The 17,271-nt window shown below is 49.6% G+C and overlaps 1 protein-coding gene across 8 annotated transcripts in view; it reads left to right on the top strand.

Moving 5' to 3' along the window:
- LOC139537810 (transcription factor COE1-A-like) overlaps positions 1-17,271 on the top strand; it is a 310,976-nt gene that overhangs the window by 230,786 nt on the left and 62,919 nt on the right. The window lies entirely within an intron of this gene.

Below are 17,271 nucleotides of genomic sequence, written 5' to 3'. Positions count from 1 at the left end.
TATGATGAGGCCTGGATATGCCCTCATGAAATTTCAATGAACATTGATCTGTGTGATTGCAAGGAATCCTTCACATAGTGGTTTGAGTAGGGGGAGAGGGAGGAAGAGAGGGAGATAGGGAGGGGGGAGTTGTGTTAATTTATTTATTGCTGTTTAGTTTTACCCGTTTGAATCTGTTCTGGTTTGGGAGAGAGCTGTCAGAATGCCTGTCGCTATGGGGCTCCTGAGTGGCGCAGCGGTCTAAGGCACTGCATGTCACTACAGACACCCTGGTTCAAATCCAGGCTGTGTCACAACCGGCCGTGATTGGGAGTCCCATAGGGCGACGCACAATTGGCCCAGCGTTGCCGGGGTAGGGTTTGGCCGGGGTAGGAAGTCATTGTAAATAAGAATTTGTTCTTAACTGACTTGCCTAGTGAAATAAAAGGTTAAATAAAAATAAAAAGTAAATATAAATATGATTCCATGTCATTATTCTCCCATATACACCACTAGACTGTTGAAAACCACCAGCATGATCGTGGAAAATTCTCCTGACACTTATTTTCCCTTCTTGCTACGTTTGCAACATTTGGTTCAAATCAAATCAAATTTATTTTATATAGTTTATATATAATTTATTTTATTTTATATGAGGGGTGGCCAGTCCTCTTCTGGCTGTGTTTGTGGTGTGAAGGGTTGCTGTAGTGTCCAGTAACGTGTTGATCTCTGACGTGGTCCAGTAGGGTTACTAAGATGAAGTAATGTGTTGATCTCTGACGTGGTCCAGTAGTGTTACTAAGATGAAGTAATGTGTTGATCTCTGATCGTGGTCCAGTAGGGTTACTAAGATGAAGTAATGTGTTGATCTCTGATCGTGGTCCAGTAGGGTTACTAAGATGAAGTAATGTGTTGACCTCTGACTCTGGTCCAGTAGGGTTACTAAGATGAAGTAATGTGTTGACCTCTGACCCTGGTCCAGTAGGGTTACTAAGATGAAGTAGTGTGTTGATCTCTGATCGTGGTCCAGTAGGGTTACTAAGATGAAGTAATGTGTTGATCTCTGATCGTGGTCCAGTAGGGTTACTAAGATGAAGTAATGTGTTGATCTCTGACCCTGGTCCAGTAGAGTTACTAAGATGAAGTAATGTGTTGACCTCTGACGTGGTCCAGTAGAGTTACTAAGATGAAGTAATGTGTTGATCTCTGATCGTGGTCCAGTAGGGTTACTAAGATGAAGTAATGTGTTGATCTCTGACCCTGGTCCAGTAGGGTTACTAAGATGAAGTAATGTGTTGACCTCTGACCCTGGTCCAGTAGGGTTACTAAGATGAAGTAATGTGTTGATCTCTGACCGTGGTCCAGTAGGGTTACTAAGATGAAGTAATGTGTTGACCTCTGACCCTGGTCCAGTAGGGTTACTAAGATGAAGTAATGTGTTGATCTCTGACCCTGGTCCAGTAGAGTTACTAAGATGAAGTAATGTGTTGACCTCTGACCCTGGTCCAGTAGGGTTACTAAGATGAAGTAATGTGTTGATCTCTGACCCTGGTCCAGTAGAGTTACTAAGATGAAGTAATGTGTTGACCTCTGACCCTGGTCCAGTAGGGTTACTAAGATGAAGTAATGTGTTGATCTCTGATCGTGGTCCAGTAGGGTTACTAAGATGAAGTAATGTGTTGACCTCTGACCCTGGTCCAGTAGGGTTACTAAGATGAAGTAATGTGTTGACCTCTGACCCTGGTCCAGTAGGGTTACTAAGATGAAGTAATGTGTTGACCTCTGACCCTGGTCCAGTAGAGTTACTAAGATGAAGTAATGTGTTGACCTCTGACCCTGGTCCAGTAGGGTTACTAAGATGAAGTAATGTGTTGATCTCTGACCCTGGTCCAGTAGAGTTACTAAGATGAAGTAATGTGTTGACCTCTGACCCTGGTCCAGTAGGGTTACTAAGATGAAGTAATGTGTTGATCTCTGATCGTGGTCCAGTAGGGTTACTAAGATGAAGTAATGTGTTGACCTCTGACCCTGGTCCAGTAGGGTTACTAAGATGAAGTAATGTGTTGACCTCTGACCCTGGTCCAGTAGGGTTACTAAGATGAAGTAATGTGTTGACCTCTGACCCTGGTCCAGTAGGGTTACTAAGATGAAGTAATGTGTTGACCTCTGACCCTGGTCCAGTAGGGTTACTAAGATGAAGTAATGTGTTGACCTCTGACCCTGGTCCAGTAGAGTTACTAAGATGAAGTAATGTGTTGACCTCTGACCCTGGTCCAGTAGAGTTACTAAGATGAAGTAATGTGTTGATCTCTGACCGTGGTCCAGTAGGGTTACTAAGATGAAGTAATGTGTTGATCTCTGACGTGGTCCAGTAGGGTTACTAAGATGAAGTAACGGCATGTGTTCTGTTCTCAAGGTGTAAATTAAAGTAAACTCCAAGGACAAATTCCTGTTCATATTGGGTCATTTAATTTTTTTAAATGATAAAAAATATCATCACTGCAATCTCTTTTCTCTTCAGTAATTCTGCCGCTGACATTTTTTTGCAAGGAGTCAAAATTAGAGCTGAGTTGGTAGAACTTCCTGCGCTGCCCTGCGTGCTATTTCTGTCTAAAACCACTAGCTAATGCAGGGAGAAACACAAACCAGCATCTCCTCCCAAAGTCAACACGGGTTAACAAGTGGAAAACAATGACACAGTTAGAGGAGTGAATTCTCCTGCATTATAAACACTCTCCATGTGGTTTGAGCTGTTTCACATGTAGAGAGGACAGAGATCACTTCTACAATCAACAAACATGTTTATTTGGTCGTGTTTCACTAACGTCATATCTATAGTGTTGTGTTTCAATAACCTGTCTATTTCTAAAGACACAATGGCAGGCGTTTCCTGATAAGATGGTGAGGGTTGTTGGTTGACAGACGTTTCCTGATAAGATGGTGTGGGTTGTTGGTTGACAGGCGTTTCCTGATAAGATGGTGTGGGTTGTTGGTTGACAGGCGTTTCCTGATAAGATGGTGAGGGTTGTTGGTTGATAGACGTTTCCTGATAAGATGGTGAGGGTTGTTGGTTGACAGACGTTTCCTGATAAGATGGTGAGGGTTGTTGATTGACAGGCGTTTCCTGATAAGATGGTGTGGGTTGTTGGTTGACAGACGTTTCCTGATAAGATGGTGAGAGTTGTTGGTTGACATGCGTTTCCTGATAAGATGGTGAGGGTTGTTGATTGACAGGCGTTTCCTGATAAGATGGTGAGGGTTGTTGGTTGACAGGCGTTTCCTGATAAGATGGTGAGAGTTGTTGGTTGACATGCGTTTCCTGATAAGATGGTGAGGGTTGTTGATTGACAGGCGTTTCCTGATAAGATGGTGAGGGTTGTTGGTTGATAGACGTTTCCTGATAAGATGGTGAGGGTTGTTGGTTGACAGACGTTTCCTGATAAGATGGTGAGGGTTGTTGATTGACAGGCGTTTCCTGATAAGATGGTGTGGGTTGTTGGTTGACAGACGTTTCCTGATAAGATGGTGTGGGTTGTTGGTTGACAGGCGTTTCCTGATAAGATGGTGTGGGTAGTTGGTTGTTTGTCTTTAACATGTTTAGTTTTATAACTGTTTTGAGTAATTTTATTAAGCCAAATTAGTAACGCAGAACAGCTTTTGACTGTGATTGTCTATGATTGTACTATGATTATAGCTTGTGGCAGGTAAACTAGTTAACAGTGTAACGGTGATTGTACCCTGATGAAGACAGCTTGCCTGTCGAAACGTTGGTAAATTAAATATTTTTGCATCTGAGCTCCTAGAGTGTGCGGCTCTCCTTTATTTTTAAGCTTGTGGCAGGTAACCTAGTTAACAGTGTTGAGCCAGTAACTGGAAGGTTGTTAGTTCCAGTCCCAGAGCCGACTTGGTAAGTTGAAGACACTTAACCCTAATTACTCCTATAAGTTGCTCTGGACCAGTGAAATCACTGTCCGCTTTTGACCACCTCTCCACTTAATTCATATGAATGGGAACATATGTACACATTTGAAAGCCTATAAAGTCCCCTGTTATATCTGCTGGTCTCTTTGCATAGACTAGTACTTTGACCTTTGCCCCCATTCCCACACATTTAAATGTGTGTTCAGGAGGCTTTTTCAGTGGTGGAAGTGGAGGAAAGGTTAGTTCTTTCCTAAGAAAAAACAAACATATTTTGTAACTGGTTATTCTTGAGTGCTTTGAATGTTTTTCTCTCGCAGCCAGCATCAACAGTGAAGGGGAATCATGTTTTTAATGAACCACCACAAAACATCTCGTTTTGTCATGTTGATATTGCTCCAGTGTGTAAACGGCCTGCTCGTCTCCCCTCCTTTCCTGCCCCTCCTCCCCTGGTCCTCTCACTCCTCTCCCTCCCCCCTTCCCCTCCTCTACTCTCCCCCCTCTTGCTGCCCTCTTACCTCTCATTAAGTGAATATTATCCGCTCTCCTAGTGCGAAGATTGTGCCCAATGTGGAAATCGATAGCAATAAAGGGGAGTAAACAGCCTCTGACATCCACAACTGCGTGGCCATGTTGACACACAGAGCAGAGCCCAACCATCTCCATATCCGCCTGTTAATGGAGCCTTTACAGGCAGCGTCGCCCGGCCCCCAGCCCCGACCCCTGGCCCCCAGCCTCCAGCCCCGAAACCCGGCCCCCAGCCTCCAGCCCCGAAACCCGGCCCCCAGCCCCCGGCCCCCAGCCCCCATCCCCGAACCCCACCCACACTCCTTACTACACCCAACACTCCTTACTACACCCCACACTCCTTACTACACCCCACACTCCTTACTACACCCAACACTCCTTACTACACCCCACACTCCTTACTACACCCAACACTCCTTACTACACCCCACACTCCTTACTACACCCAACACTCCTTACTACACCCAACACTCCTTACTACACCCCACACTCCTTACTACACCCCACACTCCTTACTACACCCAACACTCCTTACTACACCCAACACTCCTTACTACACCCAACACTCCTTACTACACCCCACACTCCTTACTACACCCCACACTCCTTACTACACCCAACACTCCTTACTACACCCCACACTCCTTACTACACCCAACACTCCTTACTACACCCAACACTCCTTACTACACCCAACACTCCTTACTACACCCAACACTCCTTACTACACCCCACACTCCTTACTACACCCCACACTCCTTACTACACCCTTCATCTCCCTTACTACACCCAACACTCCTTACTACACCCCACACTCCTTACTACACCCCACACTCCTTACTACACCCTTCATCTCCCTTACTACACCCAACACTCCTTACTACACCCCACACTCCTTACTACACCCCACACTCCTTACTACACCCCACACTCCTTACTACACTCCATACTCCTTACTACACCCCACACTCCTTACTACACCCCACACTCCTTACTACACCCCACACTTCTTACTACACCCCACACTCCTTACTACACCCTTCATCTCCCTTACTACACCAAACACTCCTTACTACACCCCACACTCCTTACTACACCCCACACTCCTTACTGCACCCAACACTCCTTACTACACCCAACACTCCTTACTACACCCAACACTCCTTACTACACCCAACACTCCTTACTACACCCCACACTCCTTACTGCACCCAACACTCCTTACTACACCCAACACTCCTTACTACACCCCACACTCCTTACTACACCCAACACTCCTTACTACATCCCCCACTCCTTACTACACCCCACACTCCTTACTACACCCCACACTCCTTACTACACCCCACACTCCTTACTACACCTCACACTCCTTACTACACCCAACACTCCTTACTACACCCAACACTCCTTACTACACCCAACACTCCTTACTACACCCAACACTCCTTACTACACCCAACACTCCTTACTACACCCTTCATCTCCCTTACTACACCCCACACTCCTTACTACACCCCACACTCCTTACTACACCCACACTCCTTACTACACCCAACACTCTTTACTACACCCAACACTCCTTACTACACCCTTCATCTCCCTTACTACACCCAACACTCCTTAATACACGCCACACTCTTTACTACACCCAACACTCCTTACTACACCCAACACTCCTTAATACACCCCACACTCCTTACTACACCCAACACTCCGTACTACACCCAACACTCCTTACTATACCCAACACTCCTTACTACACCCAACACTCCTTACTACACCCAACACTCCTTACTACACTCCACACTCCTTACTACACCCAACACTCCTTACTACACCCACACTCCTTACTACACCCCACACTCCTTACTACACCCCACACTCCTTACTACACCCCACACTCCTTACTACACCCAACACTCCTTACTACACCCCACACTACTTACTTCACCCCACACTCCTTACTACACCCAACACTCCTTACTACACCCTTCATCTCCCTTACTACACCCCACACTCCTTACTACACCCCACACTCCTTACTACACCCAACACTCCTTACTACACCCAACACTCCTTACTACACCCTTCATCTCCCTTACTACACCCCCCACTCCTTACTACACCCAACACTCCGTACTACACCCTTCATCTCCTTTACTACACCCAACACTCCTTACTACACCCCACACTCCTTACTACACCCTTCTCTCCCTTACTACACCCAACACTCCTTACTACACCCCACACTCCTTACTACACCCTTCATCTCCCTTACTACACCCCCCCACTCCTTACTACACCCAACACTCCTTACTACACCCCCCACTCCTTACTACACCCCACACTCCTTACTACACCCCACACTCCTTACTACACCCCACACTCCTTACTACACCCCACACTCCTTACTACACCCCACACTCCTTACTACACCCAACACTCCTTACTACACCCCCCACTCCTTACTACACCCCACACTCCTTACTACACCCAACACTCCTTACTACACCCCACACTCCTTACTACACCCAACACTCCTTACTACACCTCACACTCCTTACTACACCCCACACTCCTTACTACACCCAACACTCCTTACTACACCCCACACTCCTTACTACACCCCACACTCCTTACTACACCCCACACTCCTTACTACACCCCACACTCCTTACTACACCCCACACTCCTTACTACACCCCACACTCCTTACTACACCCCACACTCCTTACTACACCCCACACTCCTTACTACACCCCACAGTCCTTACTACACCCCACACTCCATACTACACCCTTCATCTCCCTTACTACACCCCCCACTCCTTACTACACCCAACACTCCTTACTACACCCCACACTCCTTACTACACCCAACACTCCTTACTACACCCAACACTCCTTACTACACCCCACACTCCTTACTACACCCCACACTCCTTACTACACCCCACAGTCCTTACTACACCCCACAGTCCTTACTACACCCCAAACTCCTTACTACACCCCACAGTCCTTACTACACCCTTCATCTCCCTTATTACACCCCCCACTCCTTACTACACCCAACACTCCTTACTACACCCCCACTCCTTACTACACCCCACACTCCTTACTACACTTCACACTCCTTACTACACTCCACACTCCTTACTACACCCCACACTCCTTACTACACCCCACACTCCTTACTACACCCCACACTCCTTACTACACCCCACACTCCTTACTACACCCCACACTCCTTACTACACCCCACACTCCTTACTACACCCCACACTCCTTACTACACCCCACACCCCACACTCCTTACTACACCCCACACTCCTTACTACACCCCACACTCCTTACTACACCCCACACTCCTTACTACACCCCACACTCCTTACTACACCCCACACTCCTTACTACACCCCACACTCCTTACTACACCCCACACTCCTTACTACACCCCACACCCCACACTCCTTACTACACCCCACACTCCTTACTACACCCCCCACTCCTTACTACACCCAACACTCCTTACTACACCCAACACTCCTTACTACACCCCCCACACCTTACTACACCCCACACTCCTTACTACACCCCACACTCCTTACTACACCCTTCATCTCCCTTACTACACCCCCCACTCCTTACTACACCCCACACTCCTTACTACATCCTTCATCTCCCTTACTACACCCAACACTCCTTACTACACCCAACACTCCTTACTACACCCTTCATCTCCCTTACTACACCCCACACTCCTTACTACACCCCACACTCCTTACTACACCCCCCACTCCTTACTACACCCCACACCCCTTACTACACCCCCCACTCCTTACTACACCTCCCACTCCTTACTACACCCACACTCCTTACTACACCCCACACTCCTTACTACACCCTTCATCTCCCTTAATACACCCCCCACTCCTTACTACACCCCACACTCCTTACTACACCCTTCATCTCCCTTACTACACCCTACACTCCTTACTACACCCCACACTCCTTACTACACCCCACACTCCTTACTACACCCCACACTCCTTACTACACCCCACACTCCTTACTACACCCACACTCCTTACTACACCCCACACTCCTTACTACACCCTTAATCTCCCTTACTACACCCCCCCACTCCTTACTACACCCCACACTCCTTACTACACCCTTCATCTCCCTTACTACACCCCACACTCCTTACTACACCCAACACTCCTTACTACACCCCACACCCCACACTCCTTACTACACCCCCCACTCCTTACTACACCCCCCACTCCTTACTACACCCAACACTCCTTACTACACCCAACACTCCTTACTACACCCCACACCCCACACTCCTTACTACACCCCCCACTCCTTACTACACCCAACACTCCTTACTACACCCAACACTCCTTACTACACCCCACACTACACACTCCTTACTACACCCCACACTCCTTACTACACCCCACACTCCTTACTACACCCCACACTCCTTACTACACCCCACACTCCTTACTACACCCCGCACTCCTTACTTCACCCAACACTCCTTACTACACCCAACACTCCTTACTACACCCCACACCCCACACTCCTTACTACACCCCCCACTCCTTACTACACCCCCCACTCCTTACTACACCCAACACTCCTTACTACACCCAACACTCCTTACTACACCCCACACCCCACACTCCTTACTACACCCCCCACTCCTTACTACACCCAACACTCCTTACTACACCCAACACTCCTTACTACACCCCACACTCCACACTCCTTACTACACCCCACACTCCTTACTACACCCAACACTCCTTACTACACCCCACACTCCTTACTACACCCAACACTCCTTACTACACCCCACACTCCACACTCCTTACTACACCCCACACTCCTTACTACACCCCACACTTCTTACTACACCCCACACTCCTTACTACACCCCCCACTCCTTACTACACACAACACTCCTTACTACACACAACACTCCTTACTACACCCCACACTCCTTACTACACCCCCCACTCCTTACTACACCCCACTCCTTACTACACCCAACACTCCTTACTACACCCAACACTCCTTACTAAACCCCACACCCCACACTCCTTACTACACCCCCCACTCCTTACTACACCCAACACTCCTTACTACACCCAACACTCTTTACTACACCCCACACTCCACACTCCTTACTACACCCCACACTCCTTACTACACCCAACACTCCTTACTACACCCCACACTCCTTACTACACCCCACACTCCTTACTTCACCCCCCACTCCTTACTACACCCCCCACTCCTTACTACACCCCACACTCCTTACTACACCCCACACTCCTTACTACACCCCACACTCCTTACTACACCCAACACTCCTTACTACACCCCACACTCCTTACTACACCCCACACTCCTTACTACACCCCACACTCCTTACTACACCCCACACTCCTTACTACACCCCACACTCCTTACTACACCCCACACTCCTTACTACACCCCACACTCCTTACTACACCCCACACACCTTACTACACCCAACACTCCTTACTACACCCCACACTCCTTACTACACCCAACACTCCTTACTACACCCAACACTCCTTACTACACCCCACACTACACACTCCTTACTACACCCCACACTCCTTACTACACCCCACACTCCTTACTACACCCCACACTCCTTACTACACCCCCCACTCCTTACTTCACCCAACACTCCTTACTACACCCAACACTCCTTACTACACCCCACACCCCACACTCCTTACTACACCCCCCACTCCTTACTACACCCCCCCCTCCTTACTACACCCAACACTCCTTACTACACCCAACACTCCTTACTACACCCCACACCCCACACTCCTTACTACACCCCCCACTCCTTACTACACCCAACACTCCTTACTACACCCAACACTCCTTACTACACCCCACACTCCACACTCCTTACTACACCCCACACTCCTTACTACACCCAACACTCCTTACTACACCCCACACTCCTTACTACACCCAACACTCCTTACTACACCCCACACTCCACACTCCTTACTACACCCCACACTCCTTACTACACCCCACACTCCTTACTACACCCCACACTCCTTACTACACCCCACACTCCTTACTACACCCCCCACTCCTTACTACACCCAACACTCCTTACTACACACAACACTCCTTACTACAACCCAACACTCCTTACTACACCCCACACCCCACACTCCTTACTACACCCCCCACTCCTTACTACACCCCCCACTCCTTACTACACCCAACACTCCTTACTACACCCAACACTCCTTACTACACCCCACACCCCACACTCCTTACTACACCCCCCACTCCTTACTACACCCAACACTCCTTACTACACCCAACACTCCTTACTACACCCCACACTCCACACTCCTTACTACACCCCACACTCCTTACTACACCCAACACTCCTTACTACACCCCACACTCCTTACTACACCCAACACTCCTTACTACACCCCACACTCCACACTCCTTACTACACCCCACACTCCTTACTACACCCCACACTCCTTACTACACCCCACACTCCTTACTACACCCCCCACTCCTTACTACACCCAACACTCCTTACTACACACAACACTCCTTACTACACCCCCCACTCCTTACTACACCCCACACTCCTTACTACACCCAACACTCCTTACTACACCCAACACTCCTTACTACACCCCACACCCCACACTCCTTACTACACCCCCCACTCCTTACTACACCCAACACTCCTTACTACACCCAACACTCCTTACTACACCCCACACTCCACACTCCTTACTACACCCCACACTCCTTACTACACCCAACACTCCTTACTACACCCCACACTCCTTACTACACCCCACACTCCTTACTTCACCCCCCACTCCTTACTACACCCCCCACTCCTTACTACACCCCCCACTCCTTACTACACCCCACACTCCTTACTACACCCCACACTCCTTACTACACCCAACACTCCTTACTACACCCCACACTCCTTACTAAACCCCACACTCCTTACTACACCCCACACTCCTTACTACACCCCACACTCCTTACTACACCCCACACTCCTTACTACACCCCACACTCCTTACTACACCACACACTCCTTACTACACCCAACACTCCTTACTACACCCCACACTACACACTCCTTACTACACCCCACACTCCTTACTACACCCCACACTCCTTACTACACCCCACACTCCTTACTACACCCCCCACTCCTTACTTCACCCAACACTCCTTACTACACCCAACACTCCTTACTACACCCCACACCCCACACTCCTTACTACACCCCCCACTCCTTACTACACCCCCCACTCCTTACTACACCCAACACTCCTTACTACACCCAACACTCCTTACTACACCCCACACCCCACACTCCTTACTACACCCCCCACTCCTTACTACACCCAACACTCCTTACTACACCCAACACTCCTTACTACACCCCACACTCCACACTCCTTACTACACCCCACACTCCTTACTACACCCAACACTCCTTACTACACCCCACACTCCTTACTACACCCAACACTCCTTACTACACCCCACACTCCACACTCCTTACTACACCCCACACTCCTTACTACACCCCACACTCCTTACTACACCCCACACTCCTTACTACACCCCCCACTCCTTACTACACCCAACACTCCTTACTACACACAACACTCCTTACTACAACCCACACTCCTTACTACACCCCACACTCCTTACTACACCCAACACTCCTTACTACACCCAACACTACTTACTACACCCCACACCCCACACTCCTTACTACACCCCCCACTCCTTACTACACCCAACACTCCTTACTACACCCAACACTCCTTACTACACCCCACACTCCACACTCCTTACTACACCCCACACTCCTTACTACACCCAACACTCCTTACTACACCCCACACTCCTTACTACACCCCACACTCCTTACTTCACCCCCCACTCCTTACTACACCCCCCACTCCTTACTACACCCCCCACTCCTTACTACACCCCACACTCCTTACTACACCCCACACTCCTTACTACACCCAACACTCCTTACTACACCCCACACTCCTTACTAAACCCCACACTCCTTACTACACCCCACACTCCTTACTACACCCCACACTCCTTACTACACCCCACACTCCTTACTACACCCCACACTCCTTACTACACCACACACTCCTTACTACACCCCACACTCCTTACTACACCCCCCACTCCTTACTACACCCCACACTCCTTACTACACCCCACACTCCTTACTACACCCCACACTCCTTACTACACCCCACACTCCTTACTATACCCAACACTCCTTACTACACCCCACACTCCTTACTACACCCAACACTCCTTACTACACCCCACACTCCTTACTACACCCCACACTCCATACTACACCCTTCATCTCCCTTACTACACCCCCCACTCCTTACTACACCCAACACTCCTTACTACACCCCACACTCCTTACTACACCCAACACTCCTTACTACACCCAACACTCCTTACTACACCCCACACTCCTTACTACACCCCACACTCCTTACTACACCCCACAGTCCTTACTACACCCCACAGTCCTTACTACACCCCACACTCCTTACTACACCCCACAGTCCTTACTACACCCTTCATCTCCCTTACTACACCCCCCACTCCTTACTACACCCAACACTCCTTACTACACCCCCCACTCCTTACTACACCCCACACTCCTTACTACACTCCACACTCCTTACTACACTCCACACTCCTTACTACACCCCACACTCCTTACTACACCCCACACTCCTTACTACACCCCACACTCCTTACTACACCCCACACCCCACACTCCTTACTACACCCCACACTCCTTACTACACCCCACACCCCACACTCCTTACTACACCCCACACTCCTTACTACACCCCACACTCCTTACTACACCCCACACCCCACACTCCTTACTACACCCCACACTCCTTACTACACCCCCCACTCCTTACTACACCCAACACTCCTTACTACACCCAACACTCCTTACTACACCCCCCACACCTTACTACACCCCACACTCCTTACTACACCCCACACTCCTTACTACACCCTTCATCTCCCTTACTACACCCCACAGTCCTTACTACACCCCACACTCCTTACTACACCCTTCATCTCCCTTACTACACCCCCCACTCCTAAACTACACCCCACACTCCTTACTACATCCTTCATCTCCCTTACTACACCCAACACTCCTTACTACACCCAACACTCCTTACTACACCCTTCATCTCCCTTACTACACCCCACACTCCTAACTACACCCCACACTCCTTACTACACCCCCCACTCCTTACTACACCCCACACTCCTTACTACACCCCCCACTCCTTACTACACCTCCCACTCCTTACTACACCCCACACTCCTTACTACACCCCACACTCCTTACTACACCCCCCACTCCTTACTACACCCCACACTCCTTACTACACCCCACACTCCTTACTACACCCCACACTCCTTACTACACCCAACACTCCTTACTACACCCCACACTCCTTACTACACCCCACACTCCTTACTACACCCCACACTCCTTACTACACCCCACACTCCTTACTACACCCCACACTCCTTACTACACCCCACACTCCTTACTACACCCCACACTCCTTACTACACCCCACACACCTTAGTACACCCAACACTCCTTACTACACCCCACACTCCTTACTACACCCAACACTCCTTACTACACCCCACACTCCTTACTACACCCAACACTCCTTACTACACCCCACACTCCTTACTACACCCCACACTCCTTACTTCACCCCCCACTCCTTACTACACCCCCCACTCCTTACTACACCCCACACTCCTTACTACACCCCACACTCCTTACTACACCCCACACTCCTTACTACACCCAACACTCCTTACTACACCCCACACTCCTTACTACACCCCACACTCCTTACTACACCCCACACTCCTTACTACACCCCACACTCCTTACTACACCCCACACTCCTTACTACACCCCACACTCCTTACTACACCCCACACTCCTTACTACACCCCACACACCTTACTACACCCAACACTCCTTACTACACCCCACACTCCTTACTACACCCAACACTCCTTACTACACCCAACACTCCTTACTACACCCCACACTACACACTCCTTACTACACCCCACACTCCTTACTACACCCCACACTCCTTACTACACCCCACACTCCTTACTACACCCCCCACTCCTTACTTCACCCAACACTCCTTACTACACCCAACACTCCTTACTACACCCCACACCCCACACTCCTTACTACACCCCCCACTCCTTACTACACCCCCCACTCCTTACTACACCCAACACTCCTTACTACACCCAACACTCCTTACTACACCCCACACCCCACACTCCTTACTACACCCCCCACTCCTTACTACACCCAACACTCCTTACTACACCCAACACTCCTTACTACACCCCACACTCCACACTCCTTACTACACCCCACACTCCTTACTACACCCAACACTCCTTACTACACCCCACACTCCTTACTACACCCAACACTCCTTACTACACCCCACACTCCACACTCCTTACTACACCCCACACTCCTTACTACACCCCACACTCCTTACTACACCCCCCACTCCTTACTACACCCAACACTCCTTACTACACACAACACTCCTTACTACAACCCACACTCCTTACTACACCCCCCACTCCTTACTACACCCCACACTCCTTACTACACCCAACACTCCTTACTACACCCAACACTCCTTACTACACCCCACACCCCACACTCCTTACTACACCCCCCACTCCTTACTACACCCAACACTCCTTACTACACCCAACACTCCTTACTACACCCCACACTCCACACTCCTTACTACACCCCACACTCCTTACTACACCCAACACTCCTTACTACACCCCACACTCCTTACTACACCCCACACTCCTTACTTCACCTCCCACTCCTTACTACACCCCCCACTCCTTACTACACCCCCCACTCCTTACTACACCCCACACTCCTTACTACACCCCACTCTCCTTACTACACCCAACACTCCTTACTACACCCCACACTCCTTACTAAACCCCACACTCCTTACTACACCCCACACTCCTTACTACACCCCACACTCCTTACTACACCACACACTCCTTACTACACCCCACACTCCTTACTACACCCCCCACTCCTTACTACACCCCACACTCCTTACTACACCCCACACTCCTTACTACACCCCACACTCCTTACTACACCCCACAGTCCTTACTATACCCAACACTCCTTACTACACCCCACACTCCTTACTACACCCAACACTCCTTACTACACCCCACACTCCTTACTACACCCCACACTCCATACTACACCCTTCATCTCCCTTACTACACCCCCCACTCCTTACTACACCCAACACTCCTTACTACACCCCACACTCCTTACTACACCCAACACTCCTTACTACACCCCACAGTCCTTACTACACCCCACACTCCTTACTACACCCCACAGTCCTTACTACACCCCACAGTCCTTACTACACCCCACACTCCTTACTACACCCCACAGTCCTTACTACACCCTTCATCTCCCTTACTACACCCCCCACTCCTTACTACACCCAACACTCCTTACTACACCCCCCACTCCTTACTACACCCCACACTCCTTACTACACTCCACACTCCTTACTACACTCCACACTCCTTACTACACCCCACACTCCTTACTACACCCCACACTCCTTACTACACCCCACACTCCTTACTACACCCCACACCCCACACTCCTTACTACACCCCACACTCCTTACTACACCCCACACCCCACACTCCTTACTACACCCCACACTCCTTACTACACCCCACACTCCTTACTACACCCCACACCCCACACTCCTTACTACACCCCACACTCCTTACTACACCCCCCACTCCTTACTACACCCAACACTCCTTACTACACCCAACACTCCTTACTACACCCCCCACACCTTACTACACCCCACACTCCTTACTACACCCCACACTCCTTACTACACCCTTCATCTCCCTTACTACACCCCACAGTCCTTACTACACCCCACACTCCTTACTACACCCTTCATCTCCCTTACTACACCCCCCACTCCTAAACTACACCCCACACTCCTTACTACATCCTTCATCTCCCTTACTACACCCAACACTCCTTACTACACCCAACACTCCTTACTACACCCTTCATCTCCCTTACTACACCCCACACTCCTAACTACACCCCACACTCCTTACTACACCCCCCACTCCTTACTACACCCCACACTCCTTACTACACCCCCCACTCCTTACTACACCTCCCACTCCTTACTACACCCCACACTCCTTACTACACCCCACACTCCTTACTACACCCCCCACTCCTTACTACACCCCACACTCCTTACTACACCCCACACTCCTTACTACACCCCACACTCCTTACTACACCCAACACTCCTTACTACACCCCACACTCCTTACTACACCCCACACTCCTTACTACACCCCACACTCCTTACTACACCCCACACTCCTTACTACACCCCACACTCCTTACTACACCCCACACTCCTTACTACACCCCACACTCCTTACTACACCCCACACACCTTACTACACCCAACACTCCTTACTACACCCCACACTCCTTACTACACCCAACACTCCTTACTACACCCAACACTCCTTACTACACCCCACACTACACACTCCTTAC

This window comes from Salvelinus alpinus, chromosome 13 (assembly GCF_045679555.1).
Source record: "Salvelinus alpinus chromosome 13, SLU_Salpinus.1, whole genome shotgun sequence".
Taxonomy (NCBI): Eukaryota; Metazoa; Chordata; class Actinopteri; order Salmoniformes; family Salmonidae; genus Salvelinus; species Salvelinus alpinus.
The sequence above is the reverse complement of the archived record's forward strand: the minus strand, read 5'-3'. Positions and strand labels throughout refer to the sequence as shown.